The following is a 27,502-nucleotide window of genomic DNA, read 5'->3' as shown; positions in this document are numbered from 1 at the left end:
TAGTTCAAAATTACAATGAAATAACTTATTTGAGGATGATATACAATCAGGTACTAGAATGCCTAAAGAAGATGGAATATTGAGACTGGAAATTTGAGGTCTGGCCTATTGGTCAAGTGAACCAACCCCCCATTTAGATTTAACAGTAACAAAGGGGTAGTGTGACAGAGATAGACAAAGTTTTATTATTCTGATCAGCTGAGAAGAGGAGGAAAAAGAATGAGATGCAGGGAAATTAATTGAGACTTATACTCTGAATGGGAGGAAACTATTAGAGTTTAGGAGTACCATGTTGGAAAGGAAACAAGGAATAACTAAAATTTGGAAGTTATAATAAAACTGATAGGTACAAGATCAGAAAAGACTGGCTAAAACAGGCTTTGCATAATGAAGGAGAGAGTGCTAAAAGAAAACTAAAGTTAACTTGGCAGAGAAAGATAGGAGAGGAAATAACAGAAGAGAACTGGAAAGAGATTTGTTTGATCTATGGGGTAACTACAAAATCAAGAAAGTTCAGGATTTTCACACGGAAGTGCTTACATAAATATATCTACACATCTAATCAGGTTTGCAAAATATGATGGGAGACTGAAGGCATATTTTTTGTCTTGTGAGAGCTGGAAAATTATGAAAAAGATCTTCAAGACCTTATATGTAAAATAATGGGGCAGGAACGGATATTGAAAGGAGACTACTTGCTGGGCTGCTGAGATGGGTAAAGGGGTTGTAATAACCAAAGTTTGTCAAAGCACTGATATCATAAATGTTGATAATAGTTAAGGGAATAACAAGATGGTGGAGTCAGAAGGGAATGACAAAATAGTGGAGTCAGGCACAGGAGCCAAGAAGTGAAAATGTAGTCCAGCTAATGTTGGACATATAAAAACTGAGAAGACATGACAGAATTTTAGACCAGATAGATTCCACAAGAAGAAATGGGAAGGCTGGGAGCAGTTTGTAGCCTAAGTTAGAGCATTTTGAGGGAGCTAAATGATTAAGAAGTGAATTAGGTTGAAAAGTGGTCTTCTCTGTCATTGAGGAAGGAATCTGTGGCCAGAAAAGATCAATGTTAAATATGACAGTATGCCAAATAGAAGGAAAACTATTTAAAGTAGCTGGTTTTATAATATGTCAATTTGTAAATTCTGGCTCTGGGTTATCCCTGTTGTATAAAGAAGATTAAAGGATTTGAAGATATTAATACCAACAGTGGAATTTGGTGCACATGCATGGGGACTGCACTTCTTTGGATTTATTTCTTTGGTGTTTAAATAAATGCTTAATATGAAATTAAAAATATTAATAAAAGCTGCAGACGTTGACACTTGCCTTAAGTCTTTCATGTTTAACTACATATAGCCACATTCATCTTCAATATCAGAGTAAATACAAAGTCATGTGCGGCCTAGCTCTTTCACATAGTCCTTTGCATATACCTAATGCTTATCTTCATGCACTTTATGCTTTTGTTGTAGGTAAGCATATTTATTAAAACACCTTCATGTTTCCTTAGCGCAAAAAAAAATTGTGTAAGTTTATTTGCATATATACAGTATGTGTAGTGGTGCTCTTCACAGATAGCTGCTGTACAGTTACAAAATCCTGGACTATGAATGCCACCCATTTTCATATTCTTCCCTTTTTGCTAGAAAACATAGTATATTCCCCCATACTCTGCAAACCACATGATTTGCTTTCAAAATGTTCCATTTATTAATAACAATTTTGATCATCTGGTCATCTCTTCAGTAACTTGAACTAAAAGCTAGTGTTGGCTGAATTTTGTTATTTGCTAGTAATTACAGGTGTGGGGGTAGCCACATTCAGTGATTTCCTGTCCTTGCATATTTAAACTGGTGCATGTGAAATAATTCCTGCTTTAAAACTTCAGCTTGGCAAGCTAAGAACTTGGTTATATTCAACTGGACGTATAAGAGAATTTAAGTACCTTTTTATGCACTTTTACTTTTAAAAAATACAGTATTTAAATTGATTTAAACTGTGTATGAAGGAGTGTTGAAGGAATTTTTAACTGGTTATTCTGCTCTTCAGTTATTCCCACCCACCCGCCCTGTTTTTGTTTTGGTGTTAATCTTAGTGGCATTGAAACTGCCCGCCCCTCAGCCTGCCTCTGGGCCCATCTCATTTGCTCACTCAACTGAGTGCAGTGAGATCATATTCTGATTTCAGGCACTCCTACTGTGTACAAAGAGAGCATCTGGGAAATAGAAAAAAAAAAAAAAAAAAAAAAAAATTAAGCTTATTTCCTGCCTTTCTTGTTAAGTGGTACAGACTATTTGTAGGCTTCTGAGCCCCCAAGCCCTTCTGTGTTTGAGGGAAGCCTTCTAGCTTGTTTTTTTTTTTCTTTCTTGTAACTAGCCAGTTTTCTAGTTTCAGCACTCAAATCTGTTTCTTTGATCTCAGCACTTGTTCAGAAAAAAAAAAAAAAAATTTCATCTGCTTTTACTGTACTTGTGTTTTTACCTACTTCTTTTTACTTTTGCATCATCTTAAAATACTCAATTGTATTTATTACTGCTTGGTGTAACTCATTCTAAGCCTTTTGGTTTAAACACTTGGGCTTCGGACCAGTTAGTTGTTTTGCACTGAGAGGTTTGTGGTCTGCACTGTTGTGGCAGAACAGGTAGCTTACATCCTTCTAGGTTGAGAACTGCTGATTGAGGGCTCAGTGTCTGTTATTCTAAAAGTGTATTAATTCTGGTTTAAGCACTTGGGCTTTCAAGCCAGTTATTTTACATTAAGAGGGTTCGTGGTCTGCACTCTTGTGGGAGGAGAGGCTGGACTCTGCCCTTCTGAGCTGGGAATTTCTGGTTAAAGGCTTATAGTGCATGCATATCTGAACTGTTTCTTACTGAAGTTGGTGCGCCTTGTTTGCTGTGGCATAGACTGGATTCGGGCCTGCTGGATCTAGCTTTGTTTGTGTAACTTGAGCACTAATCCAGACATTCTCTAAAGTATTCAATGGTATTTATTACTGCTTGGTTGTAACTTGATTAAAGTGTAGCTATCATTCAAGTCTTTTGGATTAAGCACTTGGGCTTCAGACCAGTTGTTTTACATTAGGAAGGTTTGTGGCAAGCACTGTGGTGGCAGGACAGGTAGCTTTCATCCTTCTAAGTTGGGAACTGCTGATTGAGAGCCCAGTGTCCAAGTGTATTAGTTCTGGTTTAGGCACTTGGGCTTCAGGCCAGTTATTTTACATTAAGAAGGTTCGTGGACTGCACTCTTGTGGGAGAAGAGGCTGGACTCTGCCCTTCTGAGCTGGGAATTTTCTGGTTAAAGGTTTATAGTGCCTGAATATTTGAACTGTATCTTACTGAAATTGGTTCACCTTGTTTGCTCTATCATAGACTAGATCCAGGCCTACTGAATCTAGCTTTGTTTATATACTTGTTGTTTGTTTGCTTGTTATTTCCTGGAAGCTAATTCACCTAATACGCAACTTCTCAGCGCTTCTGTGGATCACTAGTGATATCTGCATTGCTTACTGTACTTATTTCCTTGTTTCACTTGAAAGAAAGTTACTGTTTGTCGTTTTGCATTTAGTTACTTGTATCACATTGCACTCAAGTTACCTGGCACTTGCTCACTAAAGCAATTATATAAGTCAGCACTAAAATTAAAAGCACTACACCCTCACTCCCCACTGGCCCTTGTTTTCAATTAAGGATTTCCCAATATTATTCTAGCATGTCCAAAGGTCAGTTGTCAATCTCCTCTCCGGTCCAGCTGGTGAATCTGGGAATCTTGAGGCAATGTTATAACTGCCTCATGTACACAGACAACCCTCTCCTCCTCCCACATAACACAAATACTTGCGAGAGATGCAGCTATTTAGCCAAACTGGAGGCTGAGCTCTCTCAACTCAGGACTGGCAAGACCAGACAGGAGGAGAAGGCAACTACACACACCACAAAACCAGCCTCACATAATGCTACCACTCCACTGAATCAAACACATAAACACACAAAGACATACTCGGAGGCTCTGAGTAAAAATTTACCTAAACAGCAGAGGCCTCCAAAGCAGACACCCAAACAACTGCTACCTCAAGACACCCCACAAGCAACACATAAACCACAAAAGCAGTGTGCAAAGCAGTCACAGCCCTTAAGGCCAAATACAACACCAAACATACTTGTCATAGGTGACTCCATAGTCAGACACACTGACGTCCCACTCACCAGGCTGAACAAGGAGAGGGTCACAGTAAGCTGCCTATCGGGCACTAGAATCCGCCACATAACACAAGCACTGGTCACTCCACAGCAAGTACAAATATGACACAGTCATTGTCCATGCTGGTGTGAACGACCTGAGACGCACCTCCCTGGACTGCATGAAAAGAGACATAGAGGAGCTCTCTGATTATGTAGCCCAGGCAGGTATGACCCTAACCCTGAGCAGTATCCTTCCTTCACCAAGAATGATGCCACAATATAGAGACAAGATGATCAGCTTTAACAATTGGCTTAATGTCTGGTGTCATTCAAAGGGGATCCAGTGTCTGTCTGCCTGGGATGACATGCTTGACAAGCCACGCTGCTTCGCAAGGGACGGCTTGCACCTGTCACCCTGGGATTCCGGATATTGGCTAAGGCTCTTGCCACCCCATAGTGCCTTTTTAGGCAAGGCTCAAATTCTAAACCTACCACCCTAGAAAACAAAAATGGGAAGAAATTGAGGGTAATGCTGCTCAATGCCAGAAGTCTAAATCTCAAAATGCACGACTCGAGGCCCTTCTCAGTATGGAGAACATCGATGTCTGTGCTGTAACTGAAACCTGGTTCAAGGCTCCTGAGAGCACCCCGGCACTATTAGGTTTTACCTCATATCATGCGTTCCGCCCCAAAACCCGGACCACTCCACAAAAGGAGGGTGTATCCATATTCATAAAGGATACTCACACCTCCAGGTTGGTGGCAACGCATGAAGCTTCGAAACCATCCAGGTGCAACTAACAATAGGCAAAACTGCTCTACAAATTGTAGCATGCTACAGGCCACCCTCTCAAACTCAGGAACCCCACACAGCCTTCCTGAAGACACTGGAGGGTATAAATGTATCTCCAAACACCATCATATTGGGTGACTTCAACTACCCGAATATAGACTGGGAACATTACTCAAGCCCTAACTTTCTAGCCCAACGGTTCCTGGAGTTCATAAATTCAAATGCCATGGAACAGCTAGTCACTGTTCCCACGAGAGGAGAAAATATACTAGATCTCATTGTCACAAACATGGGGACAAAATGCTCCACACCGAAGTATATCCCTCATTGGTGAGATCTGATCATAAACTAATCTCACTGGAAATCCACATCCCGCCCCACCCCAAACAAAAAGACCATAGTGAAGAACTTCTCTAAAGCAAACTTCACACTACTCAAGACTGGTGTGGTATCCTTCAAGGCCCCTGAGTCAGAGGAAACCACAACCCAAGCTGGAAGCCCTTACAAATGCCTTCTATGAACACCTCCAGGACTGCATGGATCAGGCAATCCCAAATAAAACCAAGACTCTTTCCACAAAGGGCAAACGTCCAGTCTGGTGGACCCCAGCCATTAACAAACTTTACAATAAGAGGAGAAAGCTATTACATGATAGAACAAAATCCATAAAAGGGAAGTCACCCCTGATCATTATTAGTAAAAATTACGAGCACTCATAAAATCAACTAAGGCCAATTTTGAGAGAAAAATTGCCATGGATTCAAAGGACAATCATAAGGCCTTTTTCAGCTATGTTAGGAACCTGGGTGGAAACTCACAGATATGCTCAGAATTAGTCCAAAATGATACAAAATCACTGAACCCACAGACATTGCCAACATACTGGCAGACAGGTTCAGTGCAAACTTCACCCCTCTCCCCTAAAGGAGAGATAACTATCCCAGCCGAGTGTAGCCTCCCGGACATCTCAAATGCGCAGGTGAAAGCTGCTCTCTCTAAAGCTAAAAACACAGCATCAATGGGACCGGATGGTGTCCCCGGCTGTGTGCTACACGAGCTAAATGAGGAATTAAACCCGCACATAAGGCAGCTGTTTAATCTCAGCCTTACCACAGGATACGTGCCCAAGGAGTGGCGTGACGGCAACTGTGGTCCCACTCCACAAAGGTGGCCTCTACGGACCCTGGTAATTACCGCCCATAAGCTTAACAAGTCTAGTCTGCAAAGCTATGGAGAGGATCATAATGGAGCTCATAAACAAAGATATCAGGGACTAGCAAACATTGCACACGACCCAGTTTGGCTTTGACAAGGGAAGTTCCTGCCCTTTGATCTTGGTCGACTTCTTGAAATAGTCACCAAGGCCATTGATGAGGGAAAGGCAGTCCATACAGCCTACCTTGACCTTGCAAAGGCTTTCGACACAATACCCCACTCGGTATTGTAGAAAAACTTACCAGCTTAAATGTAAACCCATATGTCACAAGATGGGTTGCAAACTGGCTTAAGGACAGAACCCACAGGGTTAGAGTTGCTGGCGCTGTGTCAGACTCCAAGCCGGTCACAAGTGGTGTCCCACAGGGCTCGGTCCTTGGCCCCTATTGTTTGGCATCTACTTCTCAGAAGTACAGGCCAACATGGGAGGACTTTGGCTGACAAAGTTTGCAGATGACTGCAAACTGGGCCATAGTGGAAAGTGCATCGGACACTGATATCCTTCAGAAGGGACTCACGGAAACAGATAGCTGGTGCCAGAGCCATGGCCTGAAGTTAAACGCCAAAAAATGTATAGTCATACCCTTCGGGAAAAACAAGGTAACCCCAAGCTACCATATAGGTGGCAATCCACTAAGCACAGAAGAGGTTATCAGGGACCTGGGGACCCAGGTTGACAGTGGCCTTTCTTTTGACACTCACATTGCTAAAGTGGTTAGAAAGACCTTCTACATTGCCCACCTGATCATGAAGGGATTCACATCCAGATATAGTGAGGTCATTGTTCCCCTGTACTCTTCACTTATCAGACCAATGATCGAGTACAATGCCCCATTCGGGATGTATCTCACCCGACATCTGCAGCAATTGGAGAGACCCCAAAGTTCCTCACCAAAAGGATAAAGGGACTCCAAAATCTGTCATATGCTGCCAGATTGAAGAAACTCCAGCTCTATTCAGTCGCATACCGTCTGCTCAGAGGTGACATGTGCCTGACATACAAGGCCATGTCCAACCCGAATTAATGGACATGCTCCACCTCAAAAAATCCAAATCCACCAAAACCACTAGAGCAAGCGACTTAAACCTTAGCACGGATATAAATAGGACGTGCTGGAGGGATAGATTTATCACTCAGAGACTCCCTATGCTGTGGAATAAAATCCCGGTCCATGTGAGGCAGAGCACCTCGCTGACTCTGTTCAAGAGAAATCTAGACCTGTGGATGGGAGATCGTAGGTTTACCCCGGGAATCATCTCTGGGTCACTGCTGGACAGAGGCACAACAAACTAATGGGCACAGTATTTTTTCATATAAGGGGTGGCGTAAGCCACAATAATTTGGGCTAGGCTTATAAATGCCTTAGGGCAGATAGCCTAGTATAAACCTATGAACCTATGAACCTATCAATGGAATATTCTAGCACCATCTTATGCTCTTTGTTACCGTCTTTTCATTTTTTTTATTTTTATTGATAGTGCCTCCTTTGTATTGGACCTAGACTGTGATATTTTCTGTTCTAATAACGGATGAATATAACTTCCCTTTTTCCTATTCAACCTCCAAAACAATATCATTTAATAACTTGACTGGAAAACTTCTATTCAAAAACAACCATTTCAAATCTTCCACTGAATCTCTGAACTCCTTTTCTTTCAATTTTAATCTAGATATCCTTATTAAATTGATTTCCACTACATTTTCTTAACCCAAATGGGTTGGGCACTGCTAAACTGTTAAAGCATTATTATTCATCACATTTGTATGATAAATTCTGCTATTAATTCTTCTTCTCAGGCTGTCTTTATATTAATCAGTCATCAAGGAATGCATGCAGGTACAACTTATATAATATTTAATTCTTACAAATTGTGAAGAATTTTATAAATATACAAACAATTAATGTAATAATAATTCCCCAGTCCAAATAAGGAAAAGATCATTAATAAAATTATACATGTGTTGACATCCCTGCAAAGCTCAGATGCCTGAAAAAGGTTTTCTTCCAACTCTCCCATAACTAAAATTATCAAAAAGTGGGCCATTACAACCACCATAGCCACACCTATCTTTTTATAATATTCCTTATTAAAACAAAATAATTATTTTTTGGTATAACTTCTAACAGCATTATAATAAAATTGATCTATTTAATGCAACTTTTTGTTTTACTTTCTTGCCATTTCCTTAAATCATTATGTCTATACTTGTGTGGAATGTCAGAGTGCAGGGATTTTACATCTATACTTTTAAACACATAACTGTTTTTAAATTTCAACATCTTTTATTTTGTTTAAAAAATCAAATGAGCCTTTTATATAAGACAGTACTTTTGTTACCTCTGGATTTAAGAAGATTTCTACTAACATTGCTAGTGGTTCAGTTTTCAAACCCACTGTATTAATTATTGATCTAAATTGTAGAAACACTACATCCACATGTAACTTTGGCATTCCCCCCAAAACAGCTGCAGTTCTTAGTTTTCGCCAAGTTAAAAATCAATTATTTCTTCTGGAATTACTCCCATACCATACAAATCACATTTTTGAACAAATATGGTCTTTCAGTCAGATTCACGATATTTAAAAAATTATCATTTACCTCTGACAACTTCTCAGAAAGTACCTTCCACCTGGAGACACTGGCACTTTTCCACCTATCCGTTGAAAATAGAGGAATTTAAGAAATGGGTAGTGGAAATTATTTGAGAGTTATTAGAGAAGACAAACTTCTTCTGAAAATATAGCTAGGGAGTGGGATTAAAATTAAACTGGAGTTTAAAGATAGGGTGGAAATAAAAGAAAAAGAGGTATAGTTAACAAAGTAACAAGAATTATTTATAGGGACTGACAAATGTTAAAGTATTGCAGAATTGGGAGAATCTCACAGAACAAGAAGAGGAGCATTTGCAGAATGCTAAACTGAAAATAAAGGATTACCTCGATAATATGCATGAGGTTAGAAAGACTGCTGTTAAGCAACTGTTTTTTGGTAATAATGCCAGAGCACAAAAACTTTTAGCACAGCAACTCAAGAAAATAGAAAGTACAAAGGGTTATCACCAAGCTTAGGGAGCTTATAATAAGGAAGATAACAAGATCCTGTAGAAGTACTAGAAATATTTCAGAAATTTTATGAAAGTCTGTATAAAGCAGAGAAATATGGAGATCAAGAAAAGGGACAAATGGAAATGTTTATGGAAGAATTAAATATGCCAAAGTTAGAGGTAGATGAGGCTAAACTACTAATAGTTAGGATAGGAGGATATGAGATAAAAATGGTGATGTATAACCAATCAACAGGAAAGTCCCCAGGAACAGATGGTATTCGAGTGGACGTTTGGAAGCTAGGAGGAAACAAAATTGATAAAGATCTAGAAGGTTTTGTTTAACAGTATGTTAAAAGGAGGAGAAGCACCAACATCCTGGAAGAAAGTTGTGGTGGCTATAATATCTAAAGAAGGTAAAGATCCATCAGATCTGGGTTCATAAAGGCCCATTACAATCCTAAACTATGATTATAAAGTGTTAATGTCTATAATGGAAAAAAGAATGGCAAGTGTAATGCCAACATTGATAGATATGGATCAATGTGGTTTTGTGGAGGGGAAGCAAACATTTGACAACATTAGCAGAATATTGATGATCCAGATGGAAGCTGTATGTAAGAATACACCACTGTTCTTGGTGGAGAAAGCATTTGACAGAGTAAGCTGTGAGTTTATGAGCAGAGCAATAGAAGCATTTGTATTCCTGATAAAATTATAAGGTTGATTAGGAGTATATATGAGGGATCAGAGGTGAAAAAGTGGGTGAATTCCTCTCTGATAATTTCTGTTTATGCAGAGGAACCTGGCAGGGGTGTCCTCTTTCCCTTTTGTTATTTGCACTATATTTAGAACCATTGGCAAAGAAAATAAGAGACTCAGAATTTCTGGGGTATAACTGGTATGGTAGTCAACAAACAACTGGCTGATTTGCAGGTGATATTATTTTATACATGATAAAACCAGAAAAGGAAACTTCAGTATTGTGGAACATTTTGAGGCAGTTTCAAATATTTGTGGGATACAAAATTAATGATGCTAAAACAAAGGCAATAGCTGTAAATGATATACCCACACATGAACTGGTTCAGCAGTATCCATATTTATGGGGACATAGCAAAATGGAGCACTTAGGAGTATGGATTAAAAAGGATTTTGGTGTGGCAGCTAAGGATCTGTGGGAAGATACTAAATAAAAGATAATACAAAAACTGAGAAATTGTAAGCTCTGTTATGGATAGCAAGATACAAACAGTTAAAATGTTTTTATTCCCTTTAGTTTTATATATAGCTCAGGAATATTTTTATCAACCAGAGCAGAAGCTGAGGATAGTAATTAATAAAATGGTGAGGGAGTTTATCTGGGAGGGGAAGATGGCAAGAGCTGAGTAGGACAGGCTGAATCTTCCAACTGAACAAGGCTGTTTGGGATTACCTGATTTGAAGGGTATTTCAGAGCTGCACAGTTAAGGCTCCTACACATAGCACAAGCAGAAACCTACAATTCAAAGTGGAAATGGATGATTATGAAACAGGGGAAAAACTCAAGAAACAAGGAAAGAGTGGGATTTTGAATGCAGATCCTTAAAGAGAATAACAATAACCATGCAGAATATTATATTCCTAAAGTAGCAGGAAGTATTCTAAGACCTAAGCCAACAACTGTGTGGAGAAAGGAGATTCTACAGATAATGACAACTGCAATTAGGTATACAGACAGTAGACAAGATGGGGCTGGAATTTATTGGAGAACAATGGTAAAAGAACCAAGGTATTGGGAGCAAATAATTAGAGAGGGAAAGGTAATAGAATGGGAAAAGGTCAAGAATTTATTTGGACTGCATGACAGAGAGTGCCTTCCCTGTCAAGGATTGATAACAGAGTATAGGCAAAGAGAAAGGACTGAGACATTTTTTTTAGAATCTAGAACAGAAACTGTTGTTAAAAAATGAATAATTGGTAGAGCATACAAAATATTGCATGATAACTATAACAATCAATCAAAGGATGATCAATCAATCAATCCATCAGAAAGGATTGGGAAGAGAGATTGGATAAGCAATTCGCAAAGAAACAATGGGGAGATATTTGTATGTTTCCTAAATATGCAAAAAAATCTAAATTTAAGATCTTTGCTTGGAAGCGTTTAGTTGGGTATTGTTATACCCCAAGTAGACTGCAAAGAATTTTTCCTCAGGTAGACAGCAAATGTAGGTGTGATGGGGAAGAAAGAGATAATTGGGAACATATTTTCTAGGAGTGTAATGAGTTGGCAGACTATAAGGATTCCCTGCAGACTATGCTGTCAGAGATACTGGGTGAACAAATTGGTGTAACTAGGGAAATTATTTTTGGGCTATGATACAGAATCAGAATTGCCTAGACATAGTAAGACCTTGCTGAGTCTAACTGTGGAGGCCACTAAAAAAGCAATTACTAAAAAATGGAAATCAAAGTCTAAACCAACTTTACTAGAAGTACTGAAAATAGTAACAAAGATAAAACAACTGAAATTGGGATCTTTAGAAAAGAATAGGAGGAAATTACATAAAAAATGGGGATTTTGGGAACAATATGCAGAGGAGGAACAAGCTTTAAAAGAAGGCAGGATTTGAATGAGCTATATAATGTTTGACTGACAATGAATGGATAGATTATAAGTGATGCATAATGTTTGCAACTAAAATTATGTCAATATGGTTTGTTTTCATTTATATAAATGTATGATTGCCTATGTCTTACTTGATAATTTAATAGGTCCATAGGTTCATAGGTTTATACTAGGCTATCTGGCCTAAGGCATTTATAAGCCTAGCCCAGTTTTGTGGCTTACGCCACCCCTTATGTTAAAAAATACTGTGCCCATTAGTTTGTTGTGCCTCTGTCCAGCAGTGACACAGAGATTATTCCCGAGGTAAACCTACGATCTCCCATCCACCGGTCAAGATTTCTCTTGAACAGAGCCAGTGAGGTGCTCTGCCTCACATGGACTGGGATTTTATTCCACAGCATAGGGAGTCTCTGGGTGACAAATCTATCCCTCCAGCATGTCTTATTTATGTCCGTGCTAAGATTTAAGTCGCTTGCTCTAGTGGATATGGTAGATTTGGATTTTTTGAGGTGGAGCATGTCCATTAATTCCGGGTTGGACATGGCCTTGTATGTCAGGCACAGGTCACCTCTGAGCAGGCGGTATGCGACTGAATAGAGCTGGAGTTTCTTCAGTCTGGCAGCATATGACAGATTTTGGAGTCCCTTTATCCTTTTGGTGAGGAACTTTTGGGGTCTCTCCAATTGCTGCAGGTGTCGGGTGAGATACATCCCGAATGGGGCATTGTACTCGATCATTGGTCTGATAAGTGAAGAGTACAGGGGAACAATGACCTCACTTGATCTGGATGTGAATCCCTTCATGATCAGGTGGGCAATGTAGAAGGTCTTTCTAACCACTTTAGCAATGTGAGTGTTAAAAGAAAGGCCACTGTCAACCTGGGTCCCCAGGTCCCTGATAACCTCTTCTGTGCTTAATGGATTGCCACCTATATGGTAGCTTGGGGTTACCTTGTTTTTCCTGAAGGGTATGACTATACATTTTTTGGTATTTAACTTCAGGCCATGGCTCTGGCACCAGTTATCAGTTTCCGTGAGACCCCTCTGAAGGATATCTGTGTCCGATGTACTTTCCACTATGGCGCCCAGTTTGCAGTCATCTGCAAACTTTGTCAGCCATAGTCCTCCTATGTTTGCCTGTACTTCTGAGAAGTAGATGCCGAACAACAGGGGGACAAGGACTGAGCCCTGTGGGACCCCACATGTGACCAGCTTGGAGTCTGACATGGCGCCAGCAACTCTAACCCTGTGGGTTCTGTCCTTTAGCCAGTTTGCAACCCATCTTGTGACATATGGGTTTACATTTAAGCTGGTAAGTTTCTCTATAATACCCGAGTGGAGTATTGTGTCAAAAGCTTTTGCAAGGTCAAGGTAGGCTGTATGGACTGCCTTTCCCTCATCAATGGCCTTGGTGACTGTTTCGAAGAAGTCGACCAAGTTCAAAAGGCATGATCTGCCCTTGACAAAGCCAAACTGGGTCAGGTCCAATGTCTGCAAGTCCCCTATGTCTTTGTTTATGAGTTCCATTATGATCCTCTCCATAGCTTTGCAGACCAGGCTTGTTAAGCTTATGGGGCAGTAATTTCCAGGGTCCGTAGAGGTACCGCCTTTGTGGAGTGGGATCACAGTTGCCGTACGCCACTCCTTGGGCACGTATCCTGTGGTAAGACTAAGATTAAACAGCTGCCTTATATGCAGGTTTAGTTCCTCGTTGAGTTTGTGTAGCACACAGCCGGGGACACCATCCGGTCCCATTGATGCTGTGTTTTTAGCTTTAGAGAGAGCAGCTTTCACCTGCGCATTAGAGATGTCTGGGAGGCTACACTCTGCTGGGATAGTTATCTCTCCTTTTGGGGGAGAGAGGGGGGTGAAGTTTGCACTGAACCTGTCTGCCAGTATGTTGGCAATGTCTGTGGGTTCAGTGATTTTTGTATCATTTTGGACTAATTCTGCGCATATCTGGGAGTTTCCACCCAGGTTTCTAACATAGCTGAAGAAGGCCTTATGATTGTCTTTTGAATCTATTGCAATTTTTCTCTCAAATTTGGCCTTGGATGATTTTATGAGTGCTTGTATTTTTTTACTAATAATGATCAAGGGTGTCTTCTTTTATGGATTTTGCTCTATCATGTAACAGCTTTCTCCTCTTATTGTAAAGTTTGTTTATGGCTGGGGTCCACCAGACTGGACGTTGCCCTTGGTGGAAAGAGTCTTGGTTTTATTAGGGATTGCCTGATCCATGCAGTCCTGGAGGTGTTCGTAGAAGGCATTTGTAAGGGCTTCCGCAGCTTGGGTTGTGGTTTCCACTGGCTCGGGGGCCTTGAAGGATACCACACCAGTCTAGAGTAGTGTGAAGTTTGCTTTAGAGAAGTTCTTCACTGTGGTCTTTTTTGTTTGGGGTGGGGGCGGGATGTGGATTTCCAGTGAGATAAGTTTGTGATCTGATCTCACCAATGAGGGATATACTTCCGGTGTGGAGCATTTTGTCCCCATGTTTGTGATGAGATCTAGTATATTTTCTATAAGTTTCTATCAGGTTGGCGTAGCTATTGGCACAAGCTGTGCCCATAGCTACGCCTTCCTTTTGCATGTAAAGATTGTCTCCAAATAAAAAAAGGTTAGTGGTGAGTACTGTCTCCAAAAAATGTGCCAATAGCTACGCCAACCTGGTTATGGCACAATGGGAGGAAGAGTTTATGTTTATATTAGATAATTTTAAGAAGCATGTAGGCTTCTATAGAAGGTTTGTGGATGACCTCTTCTTCATCTGGCGGGGGGATGAACATTTATTGGAGGAATTCTTTATACAAGTTAATGAATTATCTGATTATTTGAAATTTACTTTTGTATATTCCTATGATAAGATTTCATTTCTTGATGTGAATATAGAGAGAGTAACCAGTGGCTTACTAAACACCTCAATACATAGAAAAGCTTGCTATAGAAATTCCCTTCTGCACAGAAGCAGCATGCATCCTAGATTTGTCTTTGACAACGTCGTAAAGGGCCAGATTATAAGGGCATCTAGGTTGAATCCATCTTTGGAAGGATTTATACGAGAATCAGAGTTGCTTAGGAAGAATTTCAGTGATAGAGGCTATGATATGACAGCTTTTAATTTGATTTTTGACAATGTATATAAACAGAGGGATACCATAGCACAGCCTTATTTCTCTGAATATGATATGAATATTAGCATTATTGAGAGAAATAAGGATTTAGGTATGAGATTTTTAACTTACTACACAAAGGACTTTGAAATACTGAAAGCAAGTGTATTAAAACACTGGGATACACTTCTTCTTGAGGAGGAAGTAGGCAATTTAGTAGGTGAAACACCAGGGTTTACTTTTTGTAATAAACCTAATCTTAAAAGGATTTTATGTTATCCTTCACTATCTAGTAATGGCCGTACTCCTACTATTCTTGGTTCAGGGGAAAATACCACTCCCTGCAGAAGATGTAATCAGTGTATTTACATAGAAGGAAGCAATGTATTTGAGCATCCGGTGACACATAGAAAGTTTAAGTTTAGCACGGGAATGGACTGTATGAGCAGAGGGCTAGTATACTTGGCTACATGCACAGCTTGTACATCATTTTATGTAGGAAAGACTAGTAGACAGCTCAGAGAAAGGGTTAGGGAGCATGTCTACCATATAAGTAAGCACTCAGAACATAATGCACTTGCCAAGCACCAAGATATGCTAGGCACTACACACAATTTTCTGTTTCGTGCTATACAATACATCCATCCCAGCGTTAGGGGAGGGGATTTTGATAATTTTATTTTAGAATGTGAACTGAGATGGATCATTCGCCTGAGGGCACATCAGCCACCAGGATTAAATGACAAAATTCAAATAAAGCCAATTCTTAAAAAAAGAAGAATCAAGAAAGCGTGTAGTAATAAAATGTAATATTTTAGCACATGACACTTTATCACTAGGAAGTTTTAATTGTTTTACTTGCTTTTAGGTCCACACATTTAACATTTTATTATATATATAAATATAGATGTATAAGTGTATATGAAGTATTTGAGTTCAATTTGAATAGGTATAAGCTATATACATATATATATAGTTTGAATACACAATGTATTTTAAAATGACTCTAATTAATTATGTTTCATCTAATTAATGCTGATTGTTTTATTAGTTGACCAATGAATGCACTTTCCTTCTTATATGTAAAGCATCACTATATGGTTGTAACTGTGAGTTGAGAAAGCCTACGGGTGAAAGCGCTACTCTTTTATTAAATATTTCTGGTCTGTTGACTGTTGCTGCATTTTTACCATTGTTTATTATTTCCTTTATTGTACTACAACTTTATAAGGACATTGGTACGAACATTTGGTTCACAGTGATTTTTGATAACAGCACCACCTTCTTTTGGATTCCGTATATGCCATTGACTGCGTTTTTTTATGTCTGGTTTACTACTGGCATAGGAATCCTGCTCCGCTTGCTGATCGTTTTTCTGCTGTTTTTCTGTGTACATTTATTTTTCGATCATCAACGGAGGATGGCGGTGACTACTAATGTGTGTGTGGAGCTACCTTACAACCCGGAAGGTGAGGGTGTTGCGAACCGGAAGAGGAATCGCTTCCAAGAGTGCATTGAAGCGTCTAACAACATGCTTTTACTCCTGGATTACGACTCTGAACAGAGCGACCAGTACCATGAAAGCGACGATATAGCAGGATTATCCGACGACTTGAATACCTTAGAAATGGATTTTCTGAGGCTTAAGAAACTACAACTTCAAAGACAACACTTCGAAGCATGTATTCAGAAGAAGGTGGTGCCTCGTGGTCTAAGGGTACTCAAGATGCCCACGTCAGGTACCTTTTATCCTGAGTTACTTTATAAGTGGCAGCAATTAAATATCAACCTAAGTTTTGACTATATGAGACTTTTAAATAATTTCCACAAACAAGAAGAGGATATGCTGAGGAGTAAAGTAACTGACCAGTACAAGAACATTTCTTTGAAATATAAGTAATGTAAGGTTGAGCTTCTTATGGAGAGACTACTGGATAATGTTTCTCTATATGAGAAACGTGCTCTGGAACAGAAAAAGAGCAAATTATATAGGGACATTAAAGACTTTAATAACAATCAGGTTTTTGTTTGGCCGCGCTTTACTGCAAGAAATACACATGAGCCGGCCTCTGTTATTAACAATGTTGAGAATGGGATGTTGAATGATATGAATGTTATTTCTGATGCTACTATTGTTAATCATGCATCTCCTGTTTCTACACATGACAATAATGGTTCAATAGTAAATAATTTTAATGACAATATTCAGGTTATTACAGGTGATATAGATAACACACGAGAGGGAGCTACTCAGGTGGGCAATTCAAAAGTGATATCGAATAAGGGAATACCCTTAACACCAGAGGTAGTGGTAAGGAGGAAAACACAGAGTAATAATTCTGAAATACATTTAAGTAAACCTAATACTCCTTTCCCCATAGCTGTACATCAGTCTATGGAAAGAAAGAGATCTATGAGCAGGGGAAGACACAAAAGAAAACTACCAGAGAGCGAACATGTTGGTCCCACTCTGAAAAAGATGTGGGACAAGATGGGGACTCATTAGTTGTTAATTTGTCTGAGAGAGAACTCAACTTAGAAGAAAAACAACTCCTCAATAAGGGTCTTAGTTTCGTTCCAGCTAGTAGAGGTGACATCACGGACATGATTATAGATGTAAAGAGATTTGTACGTAATGTACAATTAAAGTTAGAATTTAATAATACAAACAGTGTATGTCCCCCTTCCTCTCTCTTTCGCTCTTACAGCACATACACGCCGATACTACATCCATTACTGGATACTTTCTCGAAACTAGTTGAAAATGACATATATAGACATTATAACTGTTCCAATAGTAAAAATAGGAGATATTATAAGGACAACTTGAGCAAGGCTCAACGTAATGCTATGATTCTTTTAAAGAAAGATGAGAAGCTAATAGTGAGGCCAGCTGATAAAGGGGGACCAGTTGTCCTTATGAACCGAGTTGATTATGTGGATAGCATGAAAGATATGTTAAGTGATGATAGATTTTATGAAAGTATAGACATGTCTATTGTAGTAGAAAAGGTATCCATGGTGTATAGCATGCTGGATGAGCTATTAATAAGTGGTGACATAGAATTTGAGCTATATAAATATTTTAAGATTGATAATCCCTTAATTCCTATACTTAATGGATTGCCCAAGATTCATAAAACATTAGTCAACCCACCCATGAGACCCATAGTGTCCGGTCAGGGATGGGTTACTGAGGCACTTGCCCTATATTTGGAGTATTACCTGGGACCTTTGGTTCGTGCCAGTGAATATATTTTAGTAGACAGTAAACAGTTCTTAATTGATTTATATACATATACCAAGACGCTGAATGAAAATGAACATTTTATTCTTGTTACTATGGATGTAGTAAGCCTCTTTACAGTTATCCCCAATGATGATGGTATCTATAAAATACAACAATACCTACGGAGGTGCACAGATATAAGTAAGGAGAGAATTGAGCTCCTGACATTATTTTTGGAGACAGTACTCACTACTAACCTTTTTTTATTTGGAGATAATCTTTACATGCAAAAGGAAGGCGTAGCTATGGGCACAGCCTGTGCCAATAGCTACGCCAACCTGGTTATGGCACAATGGGAGGAAGAGTCTATGTTTACATTAGATAATTTTAAGAAGTATGTAGGTTTCTATAGAAGGTTTGTGGATGACCTCTTCTTCATCTGGCGGGGGGATGAATATTTATTGGAGGAATTCTTTATACAAGTTAATGAATTATCTGATTATTTGAAATTTACTTTTGTCTATTCTTATGATAAGATTTCATTTCTTGATGTGAATATAGAGAGACTAACTAGTGGCCTACTAAACACCTCAATACATAGAAAAGCTTGCTATAAAAACTCCCTTCTGCATAGAAGCAGCATGCATCCTAGATTTGTCTTTGACAACGTCGTAAAGGGCCAGATTATAAGGGCATCTAGGTTGAATCCATCTTTGGAAGGATTTATACGAGAATCAGAGTTGCTTAGGAAGAATTTCAGTGATAGAGGCTATGATATTACAGCTTTTAATTTGATTTTTGACAATGTATATAAACAGAGGGATACCATAGCACAGCCTTATTTCTCTGAATATGATATGAATATTAGCATTATTGAGAGAAATAAGGATTTAGGTATGAGATTTTTAACTTACTACACAAAGGACTTTGAAATACTGAAAGCAAGTGTATTAAAACACTGGGATACACTTCTTCTTGAGGAGGAAGTAGGCAATTTAGTAGGTGAAACACCAGGGTTTACTTTTTGTAATAAACCTAATCTTAAAAGGATTTTATGTTATCCTTCACTATCTAGTAATGGCCATACTCCTACTATTCTTGGTTCAGGGGAAAATACCACTCCCTGCAGAAGATGTAATCAGTGTATTTACATAGAAGGAAGCAATGTATTTGAGCATCCGGTGACACATAGAAAGTTTAAGTTTAGCACGGGAACGGACTGTATGAGCAGAGGGCTAGTATACTTGGCTACATGCACAGCTTGTACATCATTTTATGTAGGAAAGACTAGTAGACAGCTCAGAGAAAGGGTTAGGGAGCATGTCTACCATATAAGTAAGCACTCAGAACATAATGCACTTGCCAAGCACCAAGATATGCTAGGCACTACACACAATTTTCTGTTTCGTGCTATACAATACATCCATCCCAGCGTTAGGGGAGGGGATTTTGATAATTTTATTTTAGAATGTGAACTGAGATGGATCATTCGCCTGAGGGCACATCAGCCACCAGGATTAAATGACAAAATTCAAATAAAGCCAATTCTTAAAAAAAGAAGAATCAAGAAAGCGTGTAGTAATAAAATGTAATATTTTAGCACATGACACTTTATCATATAAATTATGTTTGAAATGTTTTACATTTGTGTATTAAGTTCCTTATAGGACACTATTGAGTTTTTGATGTGTGTGTGAGTGTGTGTGTGTGTGTGTGTGTGTGTGTGTGTGTGTGTGTGTGTGTGTGTGTGTGTGTGTGTGTGTATATATATATATATATATATATATGTGTGTGTGTGTGTGTGCGTGTGTATATATATATATATATATATATATATATATATATGTATGTATATGTTGGATATATGTACATGTATTTTTAGTTTTTATAACTCGGTAAGGGAGTGTTTTCATGTGGTACATGACATTTATATAACTGTTTTTATCATTTTTATGAATGCCTTTATATTTTAGTATAATTATTTGTGTGGTATATATACCTTTTAGTTAATTGTAGATAGGATGTGATGTCATAGTGATTACTATCCCTGTGTATATATAATACAGGTTTTTATGGTGTGGATATATTTGGCTTGATAAAGCCCTTTTTGGGTGAAAGCACTTGCCAGTTTTACTTTAACCATTAAATCTATTTGCCTTCAACTACTTGTTGTTACGTCTACTGAATTACTGATATACCTTGGTTATAGACTAACTTTTGTACTGTTGCTGTTTATGTGGATTCAGCTGAAAAGCCTTGTTTTGCTCTCCTGCAGTTTGTTAGTGCTTTTTATTTTACATTTTTCTGCATTGAGAGCATTAACTTCCTGGGAACAACTGTTTTGTTTTTATTAAATAAATAAAAGTACCTTCCACCCTGGTTTGGCAAATGAAAGTTCTCTAACTACTGTCACTTTCCATTCTTCACCAGGAATTTCCACACTTACTTCATATTCTGCTTAAGAATGCATGTTCCGTTCTTCCATTTGTTTTGTTTGCCAAACTGTAATTGGTTCTTCCATTTCTTGGACCTTAATGAAAGCCTATCTTTTTGAATGCATTTACCCCTACAGTCTGTTTTCTTCTTACTAGCTGGTGTTCCTATTCCATCTGGTCATTTGCTTATGTTAAAAAAAAAAGTCACCACCGCCTACCGTATAGGTGGAAGAGCATCTGTCTCTAACAGCTGATTGGTTGTTTACAGTCTGCACCAAACCAGTCTGTTTTTTTTTTTGTTTGTTTTGTTTTGGGGGGGGTTTTGTTTGTTTTTTAAATGCATATGCTTCATTTTTAACATATTCTTCCATATCCGGTTTTATTTTTTATTTAAATTGTTTCACTACTTTCTTGTGACTTTTTCACTTTCTCAAATATCAGTTTGACCCTCTCATTATAAGTACCATTCTTTTTTAACTAGTCCATGCTGATATGTTTTTGACTTTTCAAACTCCACAACTTTCCAACGTAATGTTCATAATCAAAATTCTCATGTACGTGACCACTGTGTTATTAAACAGGCCAGTAAGGTCTTTATGAAGCTGAGTGCCATTCTCCATATCATTTGGAAAATTTGTCAGGCTCAAAGCCCACAGCATTTGGAACACACATGTCAAATGTAAATTACATAAGGCTCTTGTATTTCATACTTTTTTTCCTCCATTTCATTCATCAAATCAAAATGTTGTCACCTGACTTCATACTGCTTGAGTCCAAACCTCCAGATGTATTCACTGGCACAAAAAAAAAAAAAAAAAATCTGAAATACTTCCAATGTTTTCCAGTCCCTTTGAGGTACCTGCCACAACCTCTGATCAGGAATGAAATCAATTATCTTGACTACCACCAATCAATTACACTGAAATTTGTGGCAATAATTTTTTCAAATGTCTCACAAATGTTCATACCTGGAACACTTCCAACACTCATAGAATCTTCCATTCCATTGAACTGCGCTACTGGAGTAGACATACTTCCAAAAAGTATACTATGCAGTCTAACTCACCAGTGACAGGACTGTAACTAAAATTTAGAAAATAAACTGGTGCCTTAGACTGCAAAAGAAAAAACACTTTTACTGAAAATATTGTTAGGTCTTTCATCTCTACAACAGCACTAAACTTAATCAGGCAAAAAAAATCTTCCTTTAGGCCACTGTAAATACACCTATTTATATCACATGAAAATAAAACCACCACCGTCATCCCCTAAAGGACACATGACTAATCACTTCATGACATGTATAATTATTCTAAGATTGTGGAATACAGTTCCTATACATCAATAGTAAGTGTTAATAGGAATTTGGAAACAGAGGGTTACTATAATTGTAATAGTGAGAGTTGCATACCTTGCAAGCTGTGATGTTTGCACAGTATTTTATATAGGAAACATGAATAGAAAATTAAAATTAGGAGTAAGACACCATGGCTGGAATTTAAAAAGGTTACTAAAAGGAATACACAAGGCGTGCATCTTAAGGAAACCTTCTAGTATTCAGAGACAGCCCTACCATTGTGCTTTATCACAAAGAAATGCAGCACGGTGGTGTGCAATGGGCATAGCTGAGAGACATGTCTCACAATCCTGCTGGAAATGCCCTGTCAACTGTCCTGGCCATTTGAAAGGCAAGCATCTCTGTTGATCTGCAGTCTCCTCTAGTGATTCTATAAAGATTACATACTCTAGGCATGTGTTCCCCAGCCATTCCCCAGACAGAGATGAGCAATCTCAGCTTTGGCATCCCTTTCTGTTCCCTAGCCAGCTGCTTCAGCATCTGAGTCATTAAATTAACTCAGATCATCTAAGGCATAGGCAGGGCTTTATCCTTCTATGCCAGTAGAATGGGATGCTGAACTTAATTTTACTCAGACATGAATAGATTTCCTATACTGTATATTAACTCCATTATGGAAAAGTGCTCCATTGCAATGTTTGCAGTGCAGCAGGCTAACCAACTCCAAACCAGTTTTATTAACTTTGAGCTTGTCAGTGATAATGTAATCCATAGGGAATAATTTGTCCATTATTGGAGATAGTTTAGAGAAGAAGGAGGGTGTAAATACCTTGGGGGACCTAGCTACAAATGTAATTAAGGAACATAATAAATTGTCTTAGTTGCCCAACATCTGTCTATAAAGACAGACAATACATTAATCAAAATAACTGTAGTCTCTGGTTGTCAAATTTTGCAGTTATAATAAAGAGTCAGTTTCACTTAGAAACCAAACAGGTCACATAGACTCAATGATTATAACAGAGGGTCAGTTTCACATAGACACCAAAAAGCTGTCACATCAAATGTCAATATTACAACCAATGATAGAGCATACAAATATTAATTTTACTTCAAATTATGCTGTTGAAGATGACAATAATTCTTTCCCAGAGACTCCATGATGATAAGAGTTAAACAGAGGCATTTTGCAAAATGGAAATAAATTAAAATAAAAGATATAAAAGACAATAAATGTAACTGAAACTAAATGCATTAAAGAAATCAATGTATTTGGTGGAAATGAGCAGCTGCTTGCAACACAACTCGATTTATATCCAGATTCATTGGAAGAAACTAACATGGATAGGAAAAACATAGCTGCATTGAGCTTGGGTGACTCTACCGAAGCTACCAGACCTACCACATGGTTACAAAAAGAAAATGGCATTTCTCTGACTATGATAGGGTTCACAATATTGCACACGTGAATAAATAATGAAATTAGTATTTGGGGTGCATGGATATGAGTATGTAGTAATTAATTTGGTGACAATGATATAAGGAGCATTTCTCTCTGTTGACAGCCAGTATGTTGTACAATCATTCTTTCAGCATGTGTCACTGCCACAAAGTAGTTTCACTGAAAACCACTTTCAGCACTAATCAATTTTGCTATTTACCCACTGTTGTACAACCATGAATTTCATATATATAAGTTTGGGATATGGGGTTGTCCCCCCACATGGGGGGGGGGGTGGAAGGGGAATCCCTAGTTTGACATCCACTGAAATGGCCCTTACCAAGCTAATTTCACAAGTGTTGCTACTCACTGAAAGTTCCTTGGCTACCTTGACATCAGTCCTCACAATCATATGAAATCATTCATTAAGAAATTTCAGAAAGAATATCAAAAACATAACATAAAACTACTATCACCTGAACTAATGGATTACAAGTCCACTAAGGCTAAACTATTAAGTAAATAGTTCACAATTATTGCTTAGATTGTTACCAACATTTGAAAACATGGTACATGATGTTACTTTGGTTCTGACAGATTGCACCATACTCATAAAGGGACAATTTTTTGGGGAAAATTGTCAGCATAGTGCCATAAAATCAGAATCAGATAGTCCTTACAACCTTATATAGGTCTGTAATGAAAATGCAAAGGGTTTGAACTATATGAAAGGTAATTTGCAAGCTATTATTAATCAAATTAACTCTAGCTTTACTGAAGCTTGGGATACTTCACACATAGAAATCCTTGAGTTCACAATATATATTTGTCCTCATTCTGGTGCTAAGCAAATAAATACTGGCACTGGAGCTTACTAATTTTCATATCATTGCTAACTGAAGACATATTGCATATAACATGAGTGCAGAACAAGACTTATGATTTTTGATGGCTTTGTTCATATGCTGACAAACTCCCCTGCCTACCTCTTAGGAAGCATTAACTATCCAAAATATTGACTGGCCAACTTTACATGGAAATTCTGAACATCCTTCTGAATTTATTAATGGCACTATTTTGACAACTGGTGCACTTCCTTACCAAAGCTACTAATAGTTTGGTTTTCTGATTAACAACTCTAAATAGCCTATCTGATAATGTAGAGGTCCTGGAACCACCAGGAACCTCAGATCACTATGTAATAATTTTCAGCAGCTATCCAAAAACACTAAATAATACACCACAGTGATATATGACTATAGTAAAGTAGAAATAGAAATTATTAAAATAAATATTATGACGATTGACTGGAACAAGGAAGGAAACATTCAGGATGAAAGAAAGTGTTGGGGCAGATGAAAGACATATGTTGTGGAGTACTTAGATAAGTGTACAATGATTAAAATAAATAAATCAAATCTTAAGGCACCTACTTGGTGGAAAAGGAGGCTTGAGTCCATTATAAGAAAAAACACAAATTCCAAAAATAAAGAAAATTTCTACAGGTTCAAAGAGCGACTTACTAAAATTTGTAGAGAAAACAAAAAGACACTCAAGCATTTTAAATAATAAATGAATGTTCTCTTACTATTAAACTAGGCAATCAAAACAGCTTCTGTAATTATTTATTAGCTGAAGCACGCAAACCTAATTATGCAAATTGTCCACATGAACAAATGTGCATCACCCTTGGGCATACATCTCAATTGTCAAGAATTCTGCAGAATGTCCATATTTTGCCTCACGTTTTTGGTCAGCTCCTCATAACATCTGGCAAATCATTGAGGAGTGAAGTCATTAAATTATGGCATACATTTAAGTTTCAGATTTTATATGCTTTAGAAACTATATGCTAATGCAAAACCTGTTGTTATAGCAACTTCTTAAGTTTAATAAAAGCAATATTTAAAATATGACCTTGATTTTAGGCCTTTGCCACCCCAAATAAATTATTGTTGGCTTTCTCCAGAATGTTTGTGCTAACAATTTGAGAGGCATGCTCTCAGAATATGGTTAACATTTTTATTGATTTTTTTACTGCTAAGTCTGGCAGCTTTAATGACCTTAGCAGAGAGAGATATATATACACTGTTCCCAAAAATAGTAGCTCCCCTTGATAACATATAAGATAGTAAGATGTAGAAGATGGGCTCTGTAAAAAAACAGATCTTGTTGTTGCACAGGTCCTAAATGCACACCAGGATCTGTAATCTGTACTCTGTAATCTCTAATATTATAGACACATCGGTTGAAACTCTATGTATACTGTTCAGTAGTCTGCTAGAAAATGGCAAACTCCATGAATATCAGAAATAATTATTTGTAGTCCTTATTGATTGAGGAAATAGATCTAGTGCAAATCTACAAACCTTATGTACACTGTTCAGTAGTCTGCTAGAAGATGGCAAACTCCATGAATATCAGAAATAATTATTTGTAGTCCTTATTGATTAAGAGGAAACAGATCTAGTGCAAATCTACAAACCTTTAAAAACCTAACATCTTCCAACAGAAAGCGCTTTAAACATGTTACTGTCGAATTCTTAAAGGGGAGGTGGGATAATACATATACAAGGCTATTAGATATTTTTTGACATAGATTAATAGAAAGTACATTACCCTAACAAGTGTTATAGACATTTTGAATGCTAGACAAAATACTTGAAATTGTGTTCATAAATAGTGGTCTACTTGGATTCAAAATCATGTCAATCCACTGAATGAATGTTCAGAGTGCTAAAGATAGAAAATGACTCAATGAAAGCCATTTTCAATGCACAAAACTTTTTTTTTTGTTTTCAAGGGAATAAGCTCCCATGTGTGGGACACCCCAACATTCCCATATTTACATGTACCTAGTCTGTTATCGCTGATGAAGGGTCAGATGGGAGGGTGATAATGATGACAACAGAGCTGAAACATGATCTGAGGCATTTGCACCACAGTTCAAATAGACCAGCAGGGATGGATTAAGAGGATTATGGCTGCAAAAACTTGAATGAGATCATGTATCCTCAGGGTTTTGACTCCAGAAGCAAAAATGTAATGCTCCCACACAGCCAGGCAATGGTTAGACAACACCTTGAAAAGTGTATGCAGTTTTGAGGGTCAATCAAGGGGAGAGACATCAAGCTGATGAAGAGAATCCTGAGGGAAGTACCTGGAATGGTTTGTAGAATGGAAGACAAGTGGTATGTCCAGTTACTAGATAAGCTAGAACTCATCTCATCTTGATGTTGGTACTTAATTTGTTATATCCGTTGCAGTCTTACATTCATATTACCATGACATTGTATTCTATTTCCTTGTGATTTAGGACTTAATATGTCTTTGATTATTATCTGCTGCTTTGTTTTAACTAATTTGGATTGAGGTGTTTTTCACTGTGTGACAATGTAATACATTCTATACCATTAAAATCTTTACATAGTGCTTAGCCTTCAGCGTTACTATCTCACAATATAATTTCATTGTTTTGGAATCTGACACATATTTAATATTCCACACAAAGCTCAAAACTATGTTTCTATCTGGGAAGCAATTGCAATCTCTTTCCTGAAAAAACAGCAATAAAACTTAGAGCGTACAGTGTAATACTTCTAGATACAGAGCTGACAGAGGCACTGGCCAGATAGAAGGTGGAGTACTCAACAGATGTCTTGTCTAATTCCCAAACTCCAAAAGAGGAGTTAAGATGCAATCTAAGAATATATAAATGCATTGCTACTGTTACATGCAAAAACAAAATTGGCTGATATGATTCTAGTAGACTAAAGACAAAGCAAATTTTAAATTAAACACAACTGACCATTGATCATAAATAACTGAAAAGAAAAACTGCTGAATCTCTTATTAAACAGAAATAAAAAAGACTAAGAATATAAGTTACTTATACTTTCCCATCCCAAAATGAGAAAAAAAAGAGGGGAGCACTACTTTGTGATGAGTAGCCTAGAAAGGTGTCAAGCAGGCAGAGGTATAACTAGCTATTTTGGCATCAGGTGCCATATCACAATCAGGCATCTCCCAAATTGAGGAAAAAAATGTCTTTTTCCCCTTGATCTGGCAAATCTTATACAAGGAGCAAGACAGGTCTCTTCTTCCCTATGTATGCCCCTCAAGAGCTGAGGAGCAAAAGCAAAAG

The sequence above is a fragment of the Protopterus annectens genome, chromosome 10.part0 (assembly GCF_019279795.1).
Source record: "Protopterus annectens isolate FY-2018-M chromosome 10.part0, PAN1.0, whole genome shotgun sequence".
Lineage (NCBI taxonomy): Eukaryota > Metazoa > Chordata > Ceratodontiformes > Protopteridae > Protopterus > Protopterus annectens.
Note: the sequence above shows the minus strand (reverse complement) of the source record.